Here is a 14,017-nt window from a genome sequence, read left to right on the forward strand (position 1 = left end):
TTTTGCACATTCTCTTGAGTTTACACAACATTAGTGTTCTAGAACTCCAAGTAATCATCATTCTCACTAATACTCAGTGTGCAAAGCTTAGAGAGCATTTTTGCTTTCCACATCAAGACTAAAAGATGGCAAAGCAACTCTTGTTCAAAACCAAAGGCAGCTGGATTTTCTGCAGAGATTCCCATGGCTCATGGGGAAAGCTTGTGGGACTCTTTCATTCCACCTTCACAAATCATGTAACTCAGCAAAAATAGGTCTCTTCTAGGACAGACATATAGCTTAGCAGTTAAGATCCCCATATCCCACATTCAGTACCTGAATTCAATTCCCAGCTATGGTTCCTGACTCCAGCTTCCTGCTAATGCAGACCCAGAGAAGCAGTAATGACAGCTCAGGTAATGGGGTTCCTGACACCTGCATGGGAGACCAAGATTGCATTCCTGGCTCCTGGCTTCAGCTCTGGCCATGGCCCAGTCCTGGGTCTTGTGGACATTTGGGGAGTGAACCAGTGGATGGAATATCTGTCTCTCCCTCAAGTAAATATATCCTTTTAAAAAACTAGTAACTTAATTTATTTTTAAGGACTTTATTAATACATTAGATTCTCAGGGTCACAGCAAAATCATGACAGTCAGTACAACACAATTCATGATCTGATATATAACTGATCTGAGCAATGATAAGCAGGCATTTTGGTGACAATCCCAAAGCATTCTAACGATTATGCCTCGGAATTTGTATGACTGATATGATGGCTACTTTTTTGTGTCATGTTGGTTATACTACCCAAATATTCGATTAAATACTAAACTTCATGTATCTGTAGATGTTTATTAATGTCTCAATCAGTTCACTTTAAGGAAAGGGTATTATGCTCCGTAATCTGGGGAGGCTTTGTCCAATCAATTAAAAGATGTGAAAACAACACTGTAATTCTCTGGGAAGAAATACAGTTTGTGGACTGCAACAGCAGCTCCCGTCTGACAGTGTCTATCCTGCTGGCCTGCCTCGCAGATTTCAATACCACAACAGCAAGTCATAGGCCAATTCCTTGCACTAAAATCTCTCTCTGCCTCTCTCTCTCTGTCTCTCTCTCTCTCACTTTCTCCCCCTCCCATCCCTCCCTCCCTCTTTTCTATCTCTTTCTCTCCCTCCCCCCACATATAAAAGCTCTGTTTCTCTGCCAAAACACTGAGAGATGCAATCAGTATCAATATGCATCTAGCACAGTATCTTGTCAATGGTACATGCCTGTAGCAGTCCTGATAAAGATCTTTCAAAATGTTCTGGAGTCTGAGGCACTCCCTCATCTTCCACCTGGACACAGCTTCACCTGTTAAGAGTAAATTTCATTTCCTAAATAAGTTTAGAATTAAACCAAAAAACGGAAAAGAAATAAAATATTTGATTTAAAGCAAGTTAATCAGAGCACCTAGATGTCCAAGCAAAGAAAAAGGAACTATGTAACAGTAGAAGAAAATAGTGAATTAGTTAAAAGAGAAACAACAGATAATTTAAGGTAGTCCATTTTTCCTTTTAAAATTCCAACCTAAATGTCATATTTTGACAATGAAAAGAAAGAGAAATGAAGGAATTTATAATGTAAATAGTAAGAAGTAGGATGTAATCTGTTACTGAGAACATTTTATCATTAGAGACATATACAGAATGGTAAACATATGAACAGTTTTGTTAGGGAAAATATATGCAGATTTTCAAAAAGAAAAAGAAACAAATAATCCAATAACACTAAATATATTTAAAAAGTCGGGCCCCATCTCTAAAGTTCAGCATCAGCATTTTTCTTGACCCCTATAAATCTTTAGGTCCTTAAACTTCAGATCATGGCAATATCCTAAAAAATTGTCCAGATGATCAGAAAGAGGAAAAACTCCCACTTCTTTTTCCAAAGCTAACACAATCCTGGTATCAAAGACAGCATGAGCTTTCCATATGAAAATTCTAAAATAGATTAGTCATTTTAATTAGCACAGCATGATTAATTAGGGCTTATTAGATAAGTGTGAGAATGGTTCAAAATTAGGGATCTGAGTTAAATAATTCATAATTTCAAAAAAGAAACCCCATGTGGCAATCTTGACATATGCCAAAAAGTTATTTTGTAGAATTCCACATTCTACCCTAATTAAAAAAAGAAAAACTATTAAATTAATTACTGACATTAAATACTGATATTCCAAAATATCCTACAGAATTTCTATCTGAAACCAACCACAATCTTCATGCCTGATGCAAGATTTGGAGTACATTCTCATTAAAATCAGGAACATATTAAAAATTTATAAATGTGGAAAGAGATCTAAAAAAAGATTTGAAAAGTTTGGTGGTACATCCTTTAATATTAACATATATCAATTTTAGAAGAAAGAAAAAAGATGATTAAGAACATAAAATGAAGATGAATATGAAAATCGTGTTTTATATTTGTTCCCTTGGCAGGGCTGGTGGTTCTCAGGTGTGGCCCAGTATAGCCACATAGGTTCACATAGTGAAATCTTTCTATATTTGTAGAAATGCTTGCTTCTCAATCCCCCCCAAGTAGTTCCAACCAGCACTGACACACCTCAAGCCACCCCTTCCAGACCATGCGACTTGACCAGTAATTTAGGAGCCTTTCTCAACCTCACACAAGCCTAAGGAGGGCACTGCTTCAGTATGAGAGCCAGTGCCCACCCTACAGGGTATACAGGCTCATGCATCCCTGGTGGTTTTACATCTTGAGTGTCATCCCTGTGTATTCACACACCTCCCACGTGATAGTGAATTTTGCAGCAGTCATGCAATTTTGTCACATGAGAAGCTAGGAACTCCTGAGGGATTTCAAACAAAGCTCAAGCTAATTGCCCAGTGGCAACAGTATTCTCTACACAACACACACACACACACACACACTCATACTCACACTCACAGATCATGTCACTGTCCTGGCCCCGACCAGGGATTCTTGTGTAGAGATCTGGTAACAGAACCAGCTACTCAACAGCTTTCATGCTTTATGATTCAGGAATAACCCAGGAGCTGCTACTTACAGCAATCTCACTGAGCATGAGCCAAAGCACATGTCTTTATTGCGGCATGTCCCACTGTGTCACCTGTTGAGCTCCTATAAGCTCTGGCTTGTGTCAGGGGATCTGGAAATATTTACACGGGAGGAAATGACACACTGGGAGATTAAGTAACATCTTATTTATGATCAGGGCTCCTCGTTATCACATAGTACCTGCTCAGCATTTACTCAATCACACCGTCTCTCAGTTCACCAACCCCACAAGGAGGCAAGTATTATCAGGAACTGTTCTTTCTCTTTATAGAAGGGTAAGGCTCAGAAGAATTAGGTAGCTGGTTCACAGTCAGACAGCTAGCAGGCATCAGAAGCAGTATTCAAAACGAATTCTGTCTGACTTTTTATTTTGTAATATTTTAACCTCCAATTCACTTGACCAACTCTCAACCTCCGTTTCCATGATTTAAACCTGACCCACTCCTTCTGAAGCCCTACCACACATCCCTGCTGCGTTCTCAAGGACGTTGTGAGACCTTTGAACCATGTCCCCAATTTCAATGCATATTGTCTAGCTCGAGGGTGTTACACAGAGCTGCCGGCCTCTGCCTCTGTCATGAAACATGCTCTGTGCCAGCCTATTTTGATTACAGCTTCTTCACCCAGCACATAGCCAACAATCTCACTCAGAGCCCCTGTAAACGCAGATGTCAAATGGAGCTGGTGACTCAGCCATAAGGGCAGAGGTACCCAGGTGCCGCATCATGAATTATAAAACATTGTCAGGAGAGGGGTCTGCTGCCCACTCAACCTTAGCCCACTGTGCCCGAAGCACACAGAACAAAACTTGGCCTTCCTTTTATCGACAATGTTTTCCTTTCCTTTGACGTCAGCTCCCTGATCGCTTGCTGTGATGTGCAACACCTTTCATATTTTCTTTGCAGCCATCATATTGCTTCAGCCATAACCTCGGCACTTTGAGGAATAATTGTCCCCGACAAGAGGGTGAGTCACTGACAGAGAGTTGATCAGCATTACATACAGATGACAGAAGTCAGGCCATATCGGATTACTGCTGTGAATATAATAAAAGAGAGACTAAACACTTTGGCAGCTCAAAGACAAGCCATTTCATAACTCTCTAGTGGGGCTATTATCTTCCATTTACTGCCGCTGATAACCAGGTTGTGACTGTCTCCCTACGATCTAGTTTCAATTCACTTAACACGCTGCTGACCAGACAGGGAGGAGGAGGTAGAGACAATAATCGGGACTTTTTGGCATTTATTTTTAAAGTTTATCTTCTGCATCCCTCTTCCAGCATGATAAGGCCCTAAGTGAGGAAGCTTTAAATCTCCCTGGGAAGGCTGAGTGCGGCCACCCTCCCTTTAATCTCTGACTCCTTGCTTCCTTTGAAGCTGCCATACCCAGGCCGGGAAGTGACAATCCCCTCTCTCCACTCCTCTGATATACCTGAGCCTAAGAGCCTCCTGCAATAAACCGCCTGGCTATTTTTACATTTAGGGGCCCCAAGAAGATAAGACCATTTTTTCTTCTTAGCTGGTCTGGACTACCTGAAGAGATGGATCAAGAAGAGTCCTGTCTATCAGTACGGAGAGCTGGAGCAGTAAGGCTGTGGGAAGCACAGAATTTATAGAAACAGATTTTTGTGTCTAAACATGTGGGAAATAAATTTAATATACCAGAATTTTAAATACAAAAGTGAGAACAAAGGATACAAATAATTTGGTTGTGAGGGAAGCCTTAGCAGGGAATTACTTGATTCCTGTAGGTAGCTTGAAGGAAATAAAAGGTTATATTCTGCAAGATGCCCCTTCTTGGTTACAATTTTAAGCATGCACTGTGTTCTCATAGCCAAGAAAAGCTATGTCTTCTTTAGCTTGGAGAGAGAGTTATTTGAGTTCTACATGCATTGTCTTTGTGATAGCACAAAATTATATGTTTTTTTTGGCAATTCACATTGTCGGATTCATTACATTCAGGTGTGTGGGTCTCATTTTAGAAACAGGCTGCAAGGCCGGCACTGCGGCTCACTAGGCTAATCCTCCGCCTTGCGGCGCCGGCACACCGGGTTCTAGTCCCAGTCGGGGCACCGGATTCTGTCCCGGTTGTCCCTCTTCCAGGCCAGCTCTCTGCTGTGGCCCGGGAGTGCAGTGGAGGATGGCCCAAGTGCTTGGGCCCTGCACCCCATGGGAGACCAGGAGAAGCACCTGGCTCCTGCCATCGGATCAGCGCGGTGCGCCGGCCGCAGTGCACCAGCCTTGGCGGCCATTGGAGGGTGAACCAACGGCAAAGGAAGACCTTTCTCTCTGTCTGCAGAATGAAGCTGACTGGCAATACAGTAAGTTCTCAAAGCAAGAAACCACCAAGATGGAAAGGAGATGAGCATGAGAAAATAGAGCTTGTGCAAGAAAATGTGCAGTGTTGGAAACACTCAGGTGGAGTTAAAGAAACTATCACAGATTCAGTTCAAGTCCCTGTTGCTCCTCTTCTGATCCAGCTCCCTGCAAAGGTGCCTGCGAAAGCAACAGAAGATGGCCCAAGTCCTTGAGCCCCTACACCCATGTGGGAGACCAGGATGGAGCGCCTAGCTCCTGGCATCAACCATTTAGAGACTGAACCGGAAGACAGATGATCTCTGTCTTTGTCTCTCCTTCTTTCTGTGTAATTCTGCCTTTCAAATAAATAAATATATCTTAAAAAATAAGAAATGGTATATCATTCTAAACTTCCTTGGAAACTCTTCCCATGTTGTTTATCACACATTGGATATAGCCAATCCAACTATAATGTACCATTGGGAGAGTCGTGCATGGGCCAATCCCAGGAAGCACTGTTCACAAGAGTTCATGTAAAGAATAGGGCCTCACATTGTGCAGTTGCAATCTGTCTGTACTGTGGTACCCAGTGGTTTCAGATGGATACAAAAGCAAAAGCCCATGGTTTTTCATGTCATGTTCCCTTGGCTTTCTTAAGAGAATTCAGTAGCCTATTAATTCAGAGAACCTAAGCCAAAGTCTAGATGAAAAATGGCTGATAGGATAGAGTGAGTTCATGCTGTAGCATGTATGTTCCAGCTCCACCCTCAGCCAGACACTGGCCAGCTTTCCCCCTAGAGGCCCACACCATGGTATTTCTGAATTTGCCAGGAAACTTCTCACCCTGACTCAGAAGCTGGAACTGATGGGTGAGTTTCTCTCAGTAGATGCAACACAAATAAATAAATTAGAAACTTGAAAAGTTGGATCAAATTGATGTTTGGTGGGAAGCTTCAGTTCTGAAATCACACAGCATCCTCTCCAAACTCACAAGTTTTCTAGAAGCCTGAACCCATGCTACGTGGACACTGTATGCACCTAACATAGGGTTTTTGCCAACTAATACTGTGAGCTTCAGTTGAAGCCACATTTATAAAACAGGCAATGTCTGTGATTTATTCCATTCATTTTAATTACCCATGTTAGATGAGCCTTCAGAACAAGTGATATTCCATGACTTCCGGATGCTTTTGGACACCAAATCCTAGGGTCAAGGAGGAGGTCATCTCAGAATCACAACCTCTGTGACAGTCACCACATGTGCTAACCTCACAGCAACATGCACAGGTAAGTATCATCTTTAGGTTTTAAGGATGCAGCAAGAATCAATGTGCCAAGTACCTTCCACAAGGAACATATCCAAGTTTGAGCATGTGTATTTGGCCAAAACCAGCTAATCTCAGCTAATCTCATTAGTCAACTGGAGTGCATCAGCTCCTTCTCTCCCATCCCTGCATCTTGTGGAAGGGCTCAGTTGTATACTAACGAGAAAAGTCCATCTGGGGCAGAATAATATAGCATGAGAAATAAAACCAAATTGGATGCAGGAGTTGTTATCACTGTCATGCAGCCCTACAATCTGCAAACTCATGCAAGTATCCATGGCTGCCCCTGGATTGGAGACATTTGGCAAGAGGAAGAGGGTTAGCCCACAGATCCAGGAGCTGAATCCTAGTTCTGAAGAGGGGAGGGGATGGCATGAGCATGCAGAACTGCTGTCTTGTTTAAGTAGAGTTTTTGGAAATCTCCAGGCAGAAATTCAGCATCTGGGTATACATGAGTAGCATTTATCTCTCCTGGGAGAGGAATACATAGAGGGGAAGTAGTGACGACTTGTAAGGTCACAGAAAATTACCAGGAAGTTGGTCTTCACGCTGAACCATCTAAGACATTGATTGTATCTGTAATGTCTCTGAATGCAAGATGAGCCCCAGTACTTTGACTGTACCTGTAGATAAAGGTCTTGTAGAATTAAAATAATTTTATTGGGACAAAGAGTCAAAAAGGCACATGGAATCTGAGCTCTTTCCTTAGCCTTCCAAATCATTCCTGTGTGTTAGCACTCCTTGTAGATAATCCATGGGGAAATTGCTATTCAGAAATGCTAGACATACAAAGAAGGGCATCTATGAAAGCTGGTTCTGAATAGTTGTGTGAACAATTTTGCCTTTCATGCAGTGGAGCAAAACTTGCTACTCTCCTACACAACCATGCAGGTTCAACATATTTTCCCCCCAAAGTTGAAGTGACAAAAACTATGGTTATGGAAAAGAACAGTCCCCTGCTGGTCAGGGGGAAATTTGTGAGACCATATCATATGCTGCCTAACCAGGCACCAGATATGCTAAAGATTTTATGGAAAGAACCCATCTTTATGTCCATGGGGGATTTGATTCAAATGGAACACAAGCAGATGCAGTCTACGGACAGAAAGAAATCCGTAGGAAAGTGCTATCACAGAACGTACCAACTGCCACAGCAGGTGCACCACACTGATGCTCATGCTACTCTAAATGATGGTGTGGTGGTCTAGGAGATGGGCTGCTCTCCATTAATAATCAGATTCTAAGGTATTTGTTCTTGCTGCGGTGAGTTCGTTCTATGTTCACAAAGATATCTTTAGATATCAAGACGAGGTCTGTGGTGGCTTTGTCTCTGAGCCTCAGGAGGAATCCTAGGAAGAAGCTGAAGAACCTGAGGAAAGACAGCAGAAACCTGAGGCGGTATCTAATGACTTAAGAACTTTCTATGATCAGACTGTCAACAATGACTTGGAAGAACATCTAGAGGAGCCTGTAACTGAACTAGAGCCTAATCCTGAACAAGAACCAGAGCAAGAGCCTGTCTCTAAAATCCAAGAGGAAAAAATTTGAGCCAGTATTGTAAGAAACTTCTCCAGAGGATGCTAAGAAGGGTTCCCCTGTACTTGCAGACATAGCTCAGACACTACAGGTAGACTTGAGGACATTTTCTTTGGAATCTGTGACCAGGAAGAACTTTCCATCCAGTGGAGCTGTTCCAGTTGCTGGGATATCATCTCATGTTGGTAAAGTTTGAGCTTCACAGTCCCATCCAGAGTCTAAGCCTGAATCTCAGATTCCACCACCGAGGCCTCAGAGGAATCACAATGTGGGAGAGTAATAAATAAGCATCCCTCCCCAGGGGGACCCAGACCAATCCGTGAGGCTGGTGAGCAAGGTGCTGTTAAACCCTGAAGAGCTGTGAGACACCTCACAGTCACCAGCTCTTCACTGGCAACCTGCCTCACGAGGTGGACAAATTGAAATGGAAAGGTTTCTTTCAAAATTATGGGGATGTGGTAGAGGTGCACATTTATGGTGGTAAAAAAGCTACCTGATTTAGGTGTTGCTGTGCTTGAGAGTTCTGCGCCTGTTCAGAAGGTCCTCAGCAAACAGCCCACCACGTTCACAGATGAAGTGCGTCTGAACGAAAGAGAAGACTCGAGCAGCCAGGAGATAGGACATTGGAAAAACGCCTGTGGGGCCCTGGAGACCCTGGAGTTGGGCTGAGCGGTGGGATGAGAGGCCCTCCCTGTGGAACTTGGTGCAGAAACCAGGATTTGGAATGGGAAGGGAGATTGCCCCCAGGCAATGAATTGACCTGCGCTGATCACCATGCAGCAGTAGAAACTTGAGCTGGTTCAGGATGGTGAATTGTTTCAACCAGCCTTTTGTATTGTGGAGCATGACCTAATCTGTTATTTTTTTTGAGGGAGGGGTGCAGAAGACTTTATTGAAGGTGACATGATAAGGTAGGGCTCCCTAAGCCCCTCTTCTCCTCCAGGGGGTCTGGGATGGAAACTGGGAAGAGGGGCAGATACTCAGCGTGTTGGGGGCTGAGTCGGGGCAGGGACTCCCCAGCGGCTGAGGGCCTCTCTCTCGTCCTCTGGTGCTCTCGCTGGGGTTGGTGGCTTGAGGGCTCTTACTCCTTGGAGGCCATGTGGACCATGAGGTCCACCACCCTGTTGCTGTAGCCAAATTCCTTGTCGTACCAGAAAATGAGCTTCACAGAGTGGTCACTGAGGGCAATGCCAGCCCCAGCATGGAAGGTGGAGGAGTGGGTGTCACTGTTGAAGTCGCAGGAGATGACCTGGTCCTCGGTGTAGCCCAGGATGCGCTTCAGGGGGCCCTCGGACGCCTGCTTCACCTCCTTCTTGATGTCATCCTACTTAGCAGCTTTCTCCAGGCGGCAGGTCAGGTCCACGACCGACACGTTGGGGGTGGGCACACGGAAGGCCATGCCAGTGAGTTTTCCGTTCAGCTCGAGATGACCTTGCCCACGGCCTTGGCAGCGCCAGTAGAGGCGGGGGTGATGTTCTGGGCGGCCCCGCGGCCGTCACGCCACAGCTTCCTGGAGGGCCCGTCCACGGTCTTCTGGGTGGCGGTGATGGCGTGCACTGTGGTCATGAGCCCCTCCACGATGCCGAAGTGGTCGTGGATGACCTTGGCCAGCGGGGCTAAGCAGTTGGTGGTGCAGGACGCGTTGCTGATGATCTTGAGGGAGTTGCCATACTTCTGGTGGTTCACGCCCATCACAACCATGGGGGCATCGGCGGAGGGGGCGGAGAGGATGACCCTTTTGGCTCCGCCCTTCAAATGAGCCCCGGCCTTCTCCATGGCGGTGAAGACACTTACTCGGCACCAGCATGACCCCACTTGATGCTGGCGGATCTGGCTCGGGGAAGATGGGGGCGGCCTTCCCGTTGATGACCAGCTTCCCGTTCTCAGCCTTGTCCGTGCGTGGAACTTGCCGTGGGTGGAATCCTACTGGAACATGTAGACCAGGTAGTGGAGGTCGATGAATGGATCGTGATGGCGACAACACCCACTTTGCCAGAGCTAAAAGCAGCCCTGGTGACCCGGCGCCCAGTGCGGCCAGGTCCGTTCACTCTGACCTCCACCATCGGGTCTCGGGACGCGTTTGCACTGTCGAACGGGGCGGAGCGACCTAACCTGCTAAGAACTGCTGACATTTGTGCTACTTTACTTCTCTTGTGTTAATGGTGTGCGCTCTGTCTCCTTCCTTCTTACCTTTTAGTTCTTCACTTCCAATTTTGTGGAATGATATTGTCATTCAACTTTCCCTTCTCTCTGTTTCCTCTCTGAAAATGGGAACCAGGATGAAGATTTTATAAAATTAATTTTAACTGCCGTTGAAAGACTGCATCCAAGTAAACTCAGTAGATGTGAACCTCTGTGATGATGGCTGCCATACCATAGACTGTTTGAATGCTCAATTATAGACTATCTGAGGCATTTCACATGGATTTTTTAGTCAATGAGGCGAATATTTGGAACAAACTCCGAAAACATGATAAAAATGTAGGAGTCGACTCTCAAAATTTCCCACATTATTTATAAACATTCTTTTAAATAATGCCAAAAACTGCTAGTTTTTTGTTTGTTTGTTTGTTTGTTTTTTGACAGGCAGAGTGGACAGTGAGAGAGAGAGACAGAGAGAAAGGTCTTCCTTTGCCGTTGGTTCACCCTCCAATGGCCACTGCGCCAATCTGAAGGCAGGAGCCAGGCGCTTCTCCTGGTCTCCCATGGGGTGCAGGGCCCAAGCACTTGGGCCATCCTCCACTGCACTCCCGGGCCACAGCAGAGAGCTGGCCTGGAAGAGGGGCAACTGGGACAGAATCCGGCACCCCGACTGGGACTAGAACCCGGTGTGCTGGTGCTGCAAGGCAGAGGATTAGTCTAGTGAGCCGCGGTGCCGGCCTGTTTTGTTTTCTAACTTGTATGTCCTTCCTCCTATTTGATGCTATTCAGATTGTTGTCAGCTACAATGCATGCAAGACATTAGCACATTTAAGTTCTAGAAGTAACCTGATAGAACTGTTTCATGTTTGATGCTTAGGAATACATTGTTTTTAGGATGACTCAAAAAATATAAAATGTGTGAGATTCATTTCCGAACTGTAAGACTATTGAGCCAGCTTTTTACAAAATAAAATACTTAAATAGTCATACCAAAAACCGACTCTTCTGTTTTTTGAAAAGACCATTTGTATATTTTAAAAATTATAAATCAGGTCTGCTTAGAACACACAAACAAGAGAGTGAATTAAAATGGTTTTTACGGGGGCTTACTTATTAACCTTGGAATAAGTTCTATCAATGAACACAAATGGGTCAGGGAGGAAATAGTTAATAGCACTGTCATGTCCATAATGGTGAAAGGTTTCTGTGCTCTGAAAACTACTTTCTTAATTATTTTAGGTGAACATTTATGTCCTTAGCAGGAGGAGAGATGGGGACATGTGTAATCTGAAACCCCAGATATGGTGTCGGCCCTGAGCTGAGATAACATTAAAGATTCTATTGCTGATACATTATAAATTATTTCTATTACTGTGGCCCTGTGGGTATTGCATTGTCCGTGCACTTTGCGTGTTACCTCACTTAATGTTATTAACACACTTTGGGGTATAAAATTACCGTTCTATCATGGAAACCTTGAACACTTCCATCCAAAGTACTGAATCAAGTTATTATCTTTACTGACCAGACCCATTTTATTGTCGCTTTATCAGTCATAAAATCTGAGATTCAATTTGATTTAACTATTAGGTAAAGCTAGAACTCCCTGTGTTTAAACCCAGCTGTAATATTAATATATTAATATATAAGATGACTTCATTTTATTAAAGGTGAGGTAACTTCAAAAGCCTCTTTTAACGTCTCTGTGCTGGGGAGAAATTTAACGTGACCTGTTTGCACTTCTATTTCACCAGCATCGACAAAAATTTAAGATCATCTTCGTGGAGGGAGCTGAGCACTAACTCTAAACTGCTTCTGGCCTTATTAAATGCCTGAAACACATTAATTTGCACAAAATAGCATCGCTTATCAAAGTGTCAGGAGGTAGTGTTCAATTTTAACACAAAAGCACTAAGAACTCACTGTGGTAATGAAACATCGCCCATGGTTAAGAGACCTGGAGTATAAGCCACTGAGCACATCATCTCAATGGCTTTTAAATGCAAGAATGGGGCTTAGATCCCAAATCAAGGGATCATTCAGAAAATAGAAAACTGCAGATAAAAACACAGATTGTGCACAAGTTTAATGTAGAATCCCTGTCTGGTCCTAGCTCCGGTTCTATTGATTAGGAAGATGATTTGATTGCCAACAATAATGCATATCTTGTTATGTTAAATGCCATCTTGATATTAGTCAAACAAACCTTTTCATATAATTTTCAAAATATGTCACATTCAATGTTGGTTAAAGCACAGAGCTTTGACCTTGACAAAATGCATTTCCCCTGTTAAAAACGGAGTCTCCACTACTGGGATATCATTATGAGTTCATGCTGCAATGCTGTGGCTCTGAAGAGGCAGGATGGAGTAGAGGTTTTGGTTGGCCAAATGACTAGTATTTTGACCTTTAATTTCAGTACCTGTGAAGAAGAAATAACACCTCCCAGGGCCTCCGAGGCCTTTCATTATGAAAGTGTCTGGCACATAGAAGGTGCTCAGTAAGCAATCATGCAATCATTTTCTCTGTTCCTGTAGCATGAAATAGGGCTCTTAGAAGACAACTGCCATTACACTCCACACCCGGAATCATCAACACACAGAGAGACAGCCAAAAACAGGGGCTGTCCAAGGCACAGTGTAGTGCATGTAAAACAATAGTATTACTCCACGACCAGCGAAGTCTTGTGTCCAGCACCAATAAAGCATCACATACTGCAGTTTTTTTTCTGTTTTCTTCTCTCTCTCTCTCTTTTTACAGAAGTATCCCTCCAGTGGAGAAATTCTCATCTTATATGAGTTAAAGATATTTAGTCAATGCAGAATCTGCAGGAATGCAGGAAAAGCTTGACACTTATCTCCAAAGTCCCAGCCAGGAATAACAATCCTCATTCTGTAGAAGAGGAAAGTAAATAATTCCTTGAAAATTGAAGAAAGCATGATGCCAGCCATATCAAACAGCTTAACATGTGGGTAACACTTTGTGAAAAATAACTTAGAAGAGGAGATGAGCCCCTTGGAGACAGCAATAAATCTAAAACAGGCATCAGAGATCATCAAACTCAACTGCAGCCTTCCTAGGCAAGACAATGGGGAATTAGCAAGGTTCAGGAACGTGCCAAAGTCATACAGCCATTTGCTGGGAGGGCTGAATCCAGCACCCGGGCTCCTGACCCTCAGCATAGCATCTTCCCTCTGACCTGTAAATCAATGGCACCTTTCTTCAGAGATTCAGGCTTCAGCTTTTATGCTCATTAACTGCAATAAACATTGATTTATTCCCTGCTGGTTACATACTGAAGCCTCCGGGGAGGCCTCAGTAACCAAGACTTGCTCTCTGCCTATTTGATGGGAAAGGACAGGCAACAACAGTGGGTTCTTTACCTTTGTGCATTTTCCGTTTTGTGTGAGAGAATGTGTGACTGTGTGAATATATGCGTGTATGTATGATTTTCTGCAACAAATTCATTCCTGAATGTTCATTCATGCTGGTTTCTCTGGGTTGGACATCCTTATCCCATTGTTCATTTCAGGAATTGGCAAGGCCCTTTCAGTGCAAGGAATGCTTTCTTGTTGTTTCGTGTACTACACCACATATCTCTACTCAATTGCCTTTACTTGTTTCTTCTGAACTCCTTGTTAAAGAGAATAGTG

At 43.7% G+C, this 14,017-nt stretch overlaps 2 pseudogenes; one reads left to right on the forward strand and one right to left on the reverse strand.

Annotated features, from left to right (window-relative positions):
* Positions 1–7,618: 7,618 nt before the first annotated feature.
* On the forward strand, positions 7,619–8,976 carry LOC100346315 (ras GTPase-activating protein-binding protein 1 pseudogene; annotated as a pseudogene).
* Positions 8,977–9,072: 96 nt separating this feature from the next.
* LOC100346055 (glyceraldehyde-3-phosphate dehydrogenase pseudogene) lies at positions 9,073–10,285 on the reverse strand (annotated as a pseudogene).
* Positions 10,286–14,017: the final 3,732 nt, after the last annotated feature.

This window comes from Oryctolagus cuniculus, chromosome 12 (assembly GCF_964237555.1).
Source record: "Oryctolagus cuniculus chromosome 12, mOryCun1.1, whole genome shotgun sequence".
In the NCBI taxonomy this organism is placed as follows: Eukaryota; Metazoa; Chordata; class Mammalia; order Lagomorpha; family Leporidae; genus Oryctolagus; species Oryctolagus cuniculus.